Raw genomic sequence first — 11345 nt, 5'->3', positions numbered from 1 at the left:
AGAAAGTCCATTCAAGGGTAAAGTTCTATTTAGGGAGAGTCAAGAGGAAAGAGCAAGGAAGAACTCTTTGCTGAAATGTTGTAGCCACTTATTAGAAGAGCAGTCAGTTTCCCAGCTCCTGAAGAGTTGAGAGGTTTTATGCAAGGGCTCCATACTGGCTCAGGTCCCACAGAGGAGCCAGTGAGTGTGGGTCTGGGTTGGAACTAGCACTTGGTCTTGTGGCTCGTGGAGACTGTCTGGATCTGTGCTGGATCATGAGAGCCTGTGAAAGACCTATTTGCCACTCTACCAGAAGAAGCAGGTGCAGGCAGGTGTCCAGGGGATGTCAACATGGTTCCTATGTCCCAGGTGACTCCCACAGCTCGCCTGGTCCACACCACTGTTGCTCTGTTGGTGGACCAAGTAAACTGAGTTCAGCACCTCTCCTGAGGCCACACAGCAGCAACAGGAAGGGCTGGGACTCAGATAAGGTTGGCCTCCCACGCTAGCCCAGGGTCTTTGTGAAACCTCCTGGACAGAGTCCCTGGCATTTTAACCTTGAGGGGCAACACATCCTCTCCCAAGCTGTGAGAAGTTAGGATGGCCCCGGGCGGAAACAGCAGAACTGACCCCGGCTGTGGGCTCTTTAATTCAAATGCCTTGAGGACCTTCCCACCTCTGCACTAGCAGCAGACACTGCTGCTGGGAGGGAGAGCTTATTGCTCCTGGACAGAAGGAGCTCTGCCTCTTCCATTTGGGAAGAGGACCAGGAGGGTGGGACCCCTCCAAGTGGAGATGGGCTGTGCTTTTCTGTGCAGGTGGATTCATCTTGTGACAGTCTCACGTGACATGCCTCAGTCCTGCACCTCCGCCCTCCCGGCTGTCAGCAGCATCCCTGCACCCTGGCAGCACCAGTTGGCGCACACGTGGCCGACTGTACTGCTGGCAGGCATGCTTTTATGACCCTGTTTGTTATTTTTCAGACCTAACCTCATCACTATGCACTCCAGGGGCTGAAACGCAGCCCTGTGCGGGGGCCCACTGGGGCTTTGGCTTTCCTGCAGCCTGCTGGCCACCTGAAGTTTTGCCTCTTGCTGGTCATCCATGTCCTGCACAGACCGAAATATCCCCTCTGAGATTTTATTTGAGGCTCCCGAGGTACCCTTGAGGTATCAAGTCTAATATCTTTACCCTTGCATTGGCTGTTTTTGACCACAGATACCTTGCAATTGCGCACTAATGTGTACATCCACATGCTTTGTCCTGCTGCCCATATTAAAAGGATACTATTCTTAAATTATGACTGTCATAAAGAATGAATGAACACACATCAAACTTATTTAACCCATTGTTTAATGGGAAAACCATTAGTATGCTACATCCAGTTCAAAGGAAAATTCAAAGAACATGGCTTTGGAGGTAAGCAGGAACAGGTTAGCAGATTCATAACCAGGTCAAGCTGGTCAGTTCCCACCAGGCACTAAGCAACTGCATCTCACGGAGGGGCACGCAGCACTTCTACAGACAAAAATCCATTTCATGAATTAGTATTCTATAACCTACAGACTGTCAAATCACTCAAAGGCAGGAAAGGAGCAAGCCCCTGGAGAATCTGGAACCCTGCAGGGTACATGAGGCAGGTACCCAATATGTTTCTATTTTAGATTCTTAGAGTTTCTCCTGACTCTCTCCTAAGGACACAGGTGTGTTTACCTGTGAGTTAAAGTGCCTAACGATTTTAGGGTATGTGTTTTGGCTTCTCTCATCCTCAGATGAGGCTCAGAGAGGGCAGGGGGCTTGCTCTAGGTAAGGGAGAGAGCCAGTCTCCTGGCCTCAGGTTCTGGCTCTTTCCCAACGCAGCCTGGGGAAGAAGACATTCAAGAACTGGTGAGGGCCACAGGCCATAACTTGCTGCATGTGTGAGCAATCTTTACTTCTTACAAATTTTATATTTCATTCCCTCTTAAATCCAGGTTGAGCTAAACATAAAAACAATGTTTTAATTAGTGTGGGTCAAATTGTGTCCTCCAGAAATGTATGCTGAGGGCCCAATCCCAAGTATCTCAAAATGGGACCTTATTTGAAATAGGGATGTTTCAGGTAAAATTAGTTAAATTTACAAGAGGTCATATTGAAGTAGGGTGGGTCCTGAATCCAATATGATTAGTGTCCTTCTAAGAAGAGATGCAGATCCAAGAGGAAGAAGGCCAAGTGATACAAGTGGGGCTTGAAGGGCTACAGCTGCCAGGCCAGGAGCCCCAGGGATAGTGGCAGCCTCCAGACGCTGGAAGAGCCATCGAGGGAGCACAGCCTTGCCAACATCTTTCTTTTGACTTCTAGACCCAAGAACTGTAGGATAATAAATCTCAGTGTTTTAAATACCCAGTTGGCAATAGCGTGTTGTTGTGACTGTGCCAAGAAACTAATGCAGTCACCATGGAGACAGTGAACACTCCGGGAAGAACCATTGAGCTTGTCCTATGGCTTTGAGGACCACAGTTGTGCCTGCCAGTGTGGGAATCTTGCTCTATTTTATGATCCTCCATCAAAAGTTCACCAATGCCTTAAATGCCAGAAGGTGAAAGGGAAAAGCTTTGGACAGATGTGGATGCCTATCAGGCAGATGTCCTAGGAAATGAGGCAACCAGCCTGCTCACTGAGAGCTGTGATCAAACCAACACTCACAGGGTGGGCAGAAAGTGGTGGGTGGTTTTCAGGCTTGGACACCACCTCACCAGGCAGGATTCCTGGGTGGACCCCAGGAATCTCCATGGACATTGGGACCAGTGCCTGTCAATCATGGGTGGGTCCCAGAAGAGGCACAAGGACAAATGTGGGCAGCACCTCCCAGGGAAGTGGGGGGCTTGAGGCTGTGGATTTGGCATCCTCTCTGCCCTGAAGGTGGGCTGGGGTCTTGGGGTGAGCTGGGTGCAAACAGTGGGGGAGGGTTTGTGATCCTGCTATGGAGAGCTACAGGGGGACTTAGACGAGTTTAAGGGGGATTCTGGATCTGGGGCTGCTGTCTCCATGGTGAGGCAGGACCATCAAACACCCCAGTCTTCTACATCTCCTCCTTCTGCTCTATTGGGGTCCAGCCTGTGGATGTGCCCCACTACTCCTGCCTGAGTGCAAGGGAAGAATGTCCTGGTCCCACAGCCCTTCCGCTCTTCCGGGGCTATCACGGAGAGCTGGCCATGTGGCTCCCAGATGTGGGTCAGTTCCCTGGTCAGCCATGCTGGGATCAGTCTGTCTCCAGGATAGGAGTGCTCCCTGCCTCTGGTGTCTGTGCGGGCCAACATGCCCTGCCTGTCTGTGCCTGACAGAGCTGCACCCAGGCTCTGAGACAGGGGCCCTGTGCACAGTAGAGCTCACTGCTCCCCACCCCAGCACCAGGGGACAAGGACAGTGTGGGCTGTGATGCCCACTTTACCAGATGTGGCTCATGCAGTCCCCATGACCCTGTGTGTCAGGAAGCACGTTCGTCTCTTCCCCACTTTTAAGATGAAGAAACTGAGGCTGAGCTTAATTCTGGCTCAAGGCTACCCAGCAGGTCAGCAGCGGAGACAGGGTTAAAATCCAGGCCTGTCTGACCCCAGAGTTGGGATCCTTCCACCTCTCCTCACCAAGGGCCATAGTGAGAACTCCAGGGTACCCACAGGGGAGAGAGATCTTCCACACCCACCTGGGCCCACCTTCTGGGCCTCTCCTGCATGGCTTTTGTAGTTTGGCTAAAACATGAGAGCCATTTCCAGTCCTGCAAAGCAGGCCCAGGTAGGAATCATCACCATGGCAACCCCGGCTTCCAGCAGCCATGTTGCTTCAGGAAAAAATGAAACTTGGTTCCCAATGCTTAGTGCTCTGCAGGGCTGAGGGGCGGTTTAATTGGCACTGTTCGCAATTGGCTCAGTGGACACACTCTGGGCTTTGTGTCCATGACGTGGTATCCAGGATGCCAGGAAACACCAGGCCTTTGCTCCAGGAGGAGTGGGAGGGGCAGCCTGGCTGTGTCCTCTGCATGGGCTGATCAGAGGGGTTGGCCGACCTGGAGCTTGGTGGGCTATAAAGCACCTGGGTTGTGTTCCAGTGTGTCCCCAGGTCACGTATGTTCCCCCATCGAGGGTCACCTGGGCTTTCAGATGAGGGTTGCTCCCCTGCCATTGTCCACTCCATATTGAGGACCCAGCCCCTCCCCAGGTCTCTCTGCTGAATGCAGTAGATCAGAGAACACAGGGGTGGCCTCTACTGTCTGAAAGAGGGCTGTGGCAGACATTGCTGGCCTGTCACTCAGTCATCATTCCCCTTTCTTTCTTGCTGAAGGCATCCATCATGGTGATCTTTCCAAGTGCATCTTTCCGAGGTTCCCTTGCAGTTCCAGGTAGCCATGTGGCAGAGAGGTGGCCAATAAGATAGAAGAGGGCAGACTTCCTGGGAGACTTCCTGGGAAAGAAAAAGTTTTAATTCCCCTTCCTGATAAAAGGAAAGAGACCCGAGGAAGAGCCCCTCTTCCTTCTCTTAGGGACCAGACATGCTCTTTGGAGACATCTTTTGACCCAGAAATCAGGGACTAGATGAGCACCCTGATACAGCCGAGCTCAAACCACCCTGCACCTGCCTCTTGCTCTGAGACACAGGAGCTCTCCTATGCCAGGGCCTCATTGCTTCTGGTGCGATCCAAGCTGCAGGTCCCGGGGAGCCTGGGAGAAGTGCAGGCTGCAGCCCCTCGCCCACACCTGTTCAACCACATGCTGCCCTAGGAGTGAAAAAGATCACCAAGTGACCATGTCCACTCGGAAGTGTGAGCAAAGACAAGACGACCACACAGACAGAAAGCGAGAGTGGGCAAAGAAGTGTGGCCTCCTTGAAAGAACTGACTTTCTGGAAATTTGTTTTCTTGAAGGCATGTTTGTGCTCTTGCGTCTTTGAGCCAGGAGCAAGGGGACCCTCTCACTCTTCAAAGGGAAGAGGGAGCTGGCCCCTCCCTCGAGCCCCCACAGCACCTAGCTGCCCAAGCAGATGTTGGGGTTCCTTGCAGAACCACAGTCCATGGGACACAGGGGACAAGGGCTTTTGCATTGATCTTCCTCCTCTTAGAAGTCTGGTCTCTAAGTTTAGGAAGATCAAAAACTTTCCCTGAAAAATAAAGCTCTGCCTGAAGCTTTCTCATTCAAAAAGCTTGTTTCCCTCCTCAGATAAGAGATAGGGGCTCCCGAGAGGAGACTGCTGTGGGTTTCAGCTTCCAGGCATTGTGAGGAGGCTGCTGAGAAGGGAGCTCCATCTTGAGCAAGGATATTTGATTCTGGAAGTGAAAGAAGAATGCAGATTCCAAGGAAACAGAATTTTCATGTTTTTGTTGGTTTGTTTGTTCCTGACAAAGCTGAAAGCTGGTGTGCCTGTCGGCTGCTAGAGGTCTGGGGAGGGGGATCTCAGAGTTGCAGGACATTGGAGAGGTTTCTCAGTGTTGTTGCAGCAAGGCACCCTGGATGCAGTCGCAGGTTTTCCTCCTCCATGCGCCTCATACAGAGGGAAGCGTGAGGCTCCGAGTGAGATTGAGGCTTCCCTGAGGCCCCACAGCTGGTAAGAGGTGGGGTCAGGGCTAGAACCCAGGTCCAGGCTTCTTTCTCCACTGTTAGCACTGGCCCCATGCCCGAGTTACAGGCATGAATACTTTGGGGTCACCTCCTACTCATCCTAATTTTAGCAGGAAGCCTGGGAACTAGAGAGGGGGAAATGGCAGTGTGCTCAAAATTTGCAAAGGTCCCAAGTTGGCCTCTGTTCCCAGTTTGTTGACCTCTCTGAGCCTCAGCTTCTCATCTGATTAAGATGTGGATAAGGAAAGGCAGGTGGTGTCTCCAAGGAGCAGCCTTGAGCGCTGATGCTCCTGCAGAGTGAAGGGAGGGTAGAGAGACATACAGGAGAATGCCAGGGGAAGGGAACTGGGGGCTCCCCATGGAGGAGGAGACTTGGGACGGTGGGAGGTGGCAGTGGACCCAGACCACAGGGGCAGGGAGGGGACGTGGAAAAGGAAATGCTGTGTGGAGTGAGACTTGAGAAAGAGCAGACCATTTTAAAGAAACCTTAATGTTGTGTGACACCTGTCCTCATAAGAAAGACAATGTCTTCGTTCCTTTCCAAAGCTCATTGGAGCTGCCGTTCCCATTTGTTCGGGTGCATCATGGTGTGAGGCAGAGTTCAAGGTGTCCTCTTTTTCTTGGGAGATGTGCAAAAGAGGGACAATATCTTTTCCATGGGGCTGTGGCCCAGAGACAGAACTCCTGCTCCAGCCTGACCCACCCACACTACAGGAAACTGGTCTGCAGCCCAAAAGAGCCGCAGACACTTCTGGAATCTTCTGACTAATCGCTGATTTCCTGACTCATCAGCCACTTTGTTACTGAATGATCTTGTGGAGACAGGAAGGCATAATGCTTTACCATATGGTCCCTTTTGCCCTTACTGCCTGGTGACTTTGGAAGGCTCAGTCCTTGAGCCTTAGTTTCGTCATCTATAAAATGGGGATAATAAGGCTGACCTCAGAGCCTTCTTTTAATATAAAGTGCAGCGCCTAACCCTGGTAAAATTTCAAAGCTGACGATTGTGATGGTGATGATAATAATGGTGGCAATGATAATGTTGATGATGGTGGTGAAGATAATAATGGTGATGTTAACAGTGGAGAGGATGGGGGTGGTGATGGTGGTGATGGTGATGACAATGATGAAAATAATGGTGGTGATGTTAACGGTGGTGATGGTGATGACAATAGTGATGGTGATGATGATGATGGTGATGGTGATGATAGTAGTGGTGATTATGATGGGTGTGATGATGATGGTAGTAGTGATAATGGTAATGGTGATGACGTTGATGGTATGATAATGGGCACGATGATGACAGTGATGGTGATAATGATTGGCATGATGATGATAATAGTGATGATGGTGATGGTGATTATGGTAATGGTGATGATGATGGTGATGATGATGGTGACAGTGATGATGGTGATGGTGATGATGATGGTGATGGTGATGGTGATGATGGTGTTGATGGTGATGATGATGGAATGATGCTCCTCTGATTGGATCTTTGCTCAGAGTCTCTCACTGACATCATTCCTTATCTTAGCTCTTTTCCCTCCTAACTCTCAGGCCTGAGTTCCTACTCCTACCAGAACTGGGACACTAACCATTTTCTATGGGAGGAGCAGATAGGACACAGGATAGGGGCCAGGATGCCCATTTGGCTCCTGCTGAAGTTGTCAAGCCCCAACCCCCATGCATAATTTCTCCAGAGTATGTATTCGCAGATTCATGCCACCAGAGGCGGGGTTCCAAAAGACAGAAGCTCCGTCCTGTGTCCTGTGTCCTGAGCTGGCAGAGGCAGGCACCATGTAGTCCTTGAGGCTCTTCCTAGCAGGCCCTCCCTGGAGGGTTTTGCCCGGAGCTGCCCCCTCAGTTCCTGTTCGCATCACAATTACCTCTGCTTGAGCCCCCCCCCCCAACATCTGGAAATGCCACCAACTTGAGTCCTTATTCATTTAAAGTGTAACTCTCCCTGGGATGGCCACACTTTCAATCGGGGCAGGCAGCCTTTCTATGAGTCCTTTGTGTCCCCTCTGTGTACTAGAGCATTAATAGCCAAAGGTTAGCAGGACCGAGGGCTTTGTGCGTGGGGCCTCTTGGCAAGCCAGTTAGCCCTATGGTCTCATACCACAGCCCCCTTCCTAACAGGGAAAGAGACAGCAGATGTCAGTGAAGTAGCTTGTAATAAATGCCAGAGCCAGCAGAAAGGTGGGGCAAGAGAATGCCAGGGGCTTCCTCCTGGCTCGGCTGCCTTATGCTTTTGCCCCAGGACAGCCTCAGCTGCTTCTTCTAATTTTAGGTGGCGAGAATTCCAGCTCGCTGCAGCCCGGCAGAATGTGAAGTCTGAGCATTTGGATCAAGAAGAACCTGAAATGGTCTCAACACACGGCCAACAGGACACACAGTTGCCCCACTTTGCACCAAGCTGGGTCTGAGCGAGAGGTGATACATGGCAGAAAACAGAGACACGGGAAGAAAGGGAGAAGGACAGTGGCCAGGCCTCCCCCTCCATGTGGGTGGGGGAGCGCAGGAAGAAGGGCCTCCTGCAGGACAGCAGAGATGTCCACACCTGCTTCTGTCCCCCCAGTAGTCCAGTTGGAGATCAGCCTCGCTGTTCAGTGTCGGCAGGATGCCACCCTGTGCTTGGGGCCCTGAGGAGCTGAAAATGTCTCCCCCAGACTCATGTCTACAGGAGCCTGTGACTGAGACTTTATGGAGAACTAGGGTCTTTGCAGATGTAATTGAGCTAAGATGAGGTTATGACCAGTGTGCTTAGGAGAAGAGGGGCCCTTGGATGTTCCTGAGTGGTTGACCATGGTCTCCAGCCCTTCAGAGCCCAAAGCCCCACCAGAAACCACCTTGCTTCACTATCTGTTGTGGCTCAAGTCTCCTGGGACATTCTGACCAGATTTAGCCTTCCACACATTTAGAGATGACCATCCAGGGGTCAAGGGCAAAGGCCAGCCTCTCTCTGGTTAAGGTTGCTACTTTACCATATAGTAAGTACCTGAGTATATTCGTGTACACAAACCACAGTTCCACACACATACCCCCGACATCTGCACATGAGTTACATACATGTCAGCACACACACATATATGCATGTGAACACAGGGCAGAACATATACCCATCCCTGTCCCTATGAGCAGACATGGCTTCACATGTACATCAGTGTGTTGAATGTTCTGGGTTGTCCAAGGAGCCATAATTGAATGATCCCCTTCCCTTTCAGTCCCGTCCCTTTCTCCTCTGCTGATTAGGGAATGGAGGACTGCGTCTCCCACTCCCCAGCCCTCCCTCAATGTCTGTGTCCCATCTTCAGGACACCCATTTGATCGAAAAACAAAATTAATTCATTCTCCTTGCTGAGATTACCAGTGGTCAAGTTGTACCCAAGGACGTGCCTGACCTCAAAGCCTGGTCTGTAACCCAGATATCCCGGCAAATTCAGGTTGGGTGGCTCCTGCCCTCACAGCCCTGTACATTGGAGAGGGCAGTGCTGGCTGCTCATTTTCTGGAACTGTGAAGGGCCTGTGATAATAGAGCATCAACTGCCCAGTTAAGGTCAAGGCCAGAAAGTGCCATCGTGAACCGTTTGGGAGCGTTCTTTCACTGACTGGCTGGAGCTGCTCGCTGGACACCTCCCCCTGCTTTTGTGATAACAGAGAAATTAAAATCATGTGCAGCTTTAGGGCATGTTTTGAATTTTCAAATCTTGACCCTTTAACCTGAGGTTGGAGCATCTGGACTGCTCCTGGGCTGGCTGGTGTTTGCGTGCACTTTGAGGTTCCTGGGGAAGTGGACACCAGAGCTGTTTTGAAGCAGCCCATGGAGTGGGGCTGGAGTGCCCTGGACCCCGCGGGCACCAGCATTCACCTGACCTCTCCTTGGGCCTGGTTGCTGGCAGTAGGAGGGCCACTGCCTTTGGAATGTTTGAGGCCCAGGATAAAATGAGAGGAACAAGAAGCAGGGTCCTCCAGCACTTGTCGGCCAGCCTGGGGACCAGTGAGAGGCTGAGGGGCAGGTCTGGGATGCCCCACAGGTCCTCTTTGTGCACTTGGGCACAGTTTTCCCAAGAAAGCTGGCAAAGCCATTGGGTATTAGCTGCAGATCTTCCTTTCCAGTGGGTAGCGTTTCCCAGTGTGGGAAGGAGGCCCCAGGTGGTGGCCAAGTGTAAGTGGGGAACTCAGCTCCTCAGGGAAGAAGGGCCTCTCAGGAACACAGCCAAGGTGGCCCTGGGTGGCCCTGGGCAGAGCCTGGCATGGGCTGGAAGGCCGAGGGGGTGTTTATTGAGTCTGCTTCAGCAGGGCCTCTGCCAGGAGGGGACTATGACCTAGTGGTCAGGGCTGTGTGTCCCTAGACTTCTCGCTCCTTCCTGGTGATTATGGACGGGGTCTTTGGGGATGACAGGGCACTCAGGGGAAGGCCTGGTGAGGGCAGGGTGCTCACCTGGCCCTGGTGCACGCTGCCCTGCTTGTCCTGTAGGCTGTTACCAAAGCAGCTGATCTTGGACAATGGGTCACATGTGGGTGCCGTTTTACACTGAGTGCCCAAGGATCTGAAAGAAAGTGAGACAGCGGCTCCAGGTGGCAAATGAGGCTTCCTCCAGGGAGCCCTCCCATTCCTCCCCTCCTTGCCCTGCTGTTGGCTGGGACCTTAGTTTCCTGGTGACTAGATTCAGTCACTGTTTAGCAACCTCCCTTTTGTGAGAGGTCCCAGGGACTCTGATCCACAAAGCTGTGAATGGGCCCCACTAGGAAAACCCCAATTCCCATCAGCCAGCAGTACACCAGCTCTCTCCCGGACCCGCCAGAACCCACCCTCCCTGACCCTGTTGGGGCTTTAGATACCAGCTCGTCAGATCCCCTCCCGCTAGCCCCTTGGACTTACACTCTGAGTCCTGCCTGTCCTTGCTGTACCTGCTCCCCTGTCACCATGACAGCCCCTTCTCTGGTCTCCTGACAAAGAATCAAGGTGTCTTGTGGCCCTAAGTCTGCTGATCTTTGCAGGGTTCCCGGGCTCGACCTCTGTCCAGCATAAGGACTATGCAGGAGGACTCAGTTTCAGGCAGGGTTACAGGCAGCTAGCTACCCAGGCTGCTCTGTGTCTGGATTCTGGCTGTGGGTATGTACAAGGCAGTGTTCCTCTGGTGAGCCAACTCCCAGAGGGTAACAGGAGCCCTGTTATCCACACTTGGAATATTCTACACTTTCTCCCTGGAAATAGTAAAATGCCTAAACAATGCTCAATGCCAGCTGCTGTGGTAATGTCCTTCCTGAGGAGGTTCTGTGCTGGAGTCTTATCAGCCTCGACCTTAGACGCTCAGCTTCTGGGAATAAAGGAACTCTCTTAGACATCACCAATGTGTCACTGGGCCTAAACCTGCCCACATAATAGTAACTTTATACTATGGGCAATGTGTACTACTGATGTCAATCACCTAATGTAACCTTTGGATATAAATAAAGCTGGCAGCTCCCATGAGCAGCCCCTTTTACTTTGTCCATGCACCTTGCTTACTTCTCTGTCTCTTTTTGTTTTTCTTTACAGCTGGTGCCTGAACAAGGACCCTTCTGGGTGAACATGTTAACAGGGGAAGGGAGTAGCTTACCACCTGGAACAGGCTTTTGACGCACCTCTTTCATCGGCTGGTACTGATCCCTAATCAGTAAGCTATGGGAAATGCCCTGTCTGATGCTCAACATCGTCATCATCAGGCTGAACTTTATGATTTACTTCACAGGTGGACATACTGTAAGTAATGCTAACCTTGCTGCTTTGCTGGC

The sequence above is a fragment of the Callospermophilus lateralis genome (assembly GCF_048772815.1).
Source record: "Callospermophilus lateralis isolate mCalLat2 chromosome 11 unlocalized genomic scaffold, mCalLat2.hap1 SUPER_11_unloc_1, whole genome shotgun sequence".
Classification (NCBI taxonomy): domain Eukaryota; kingdom Metazoa; phylum Chordata; class Mammalia; order Rodentia; family Sciuridae; genus Callospermophilus; species Callospermophilus lateralis.
The sequence above is the reverse complement of the archived record's forward strand: the minus strand, read 5'-3'. Positions refer to the sequence as shown.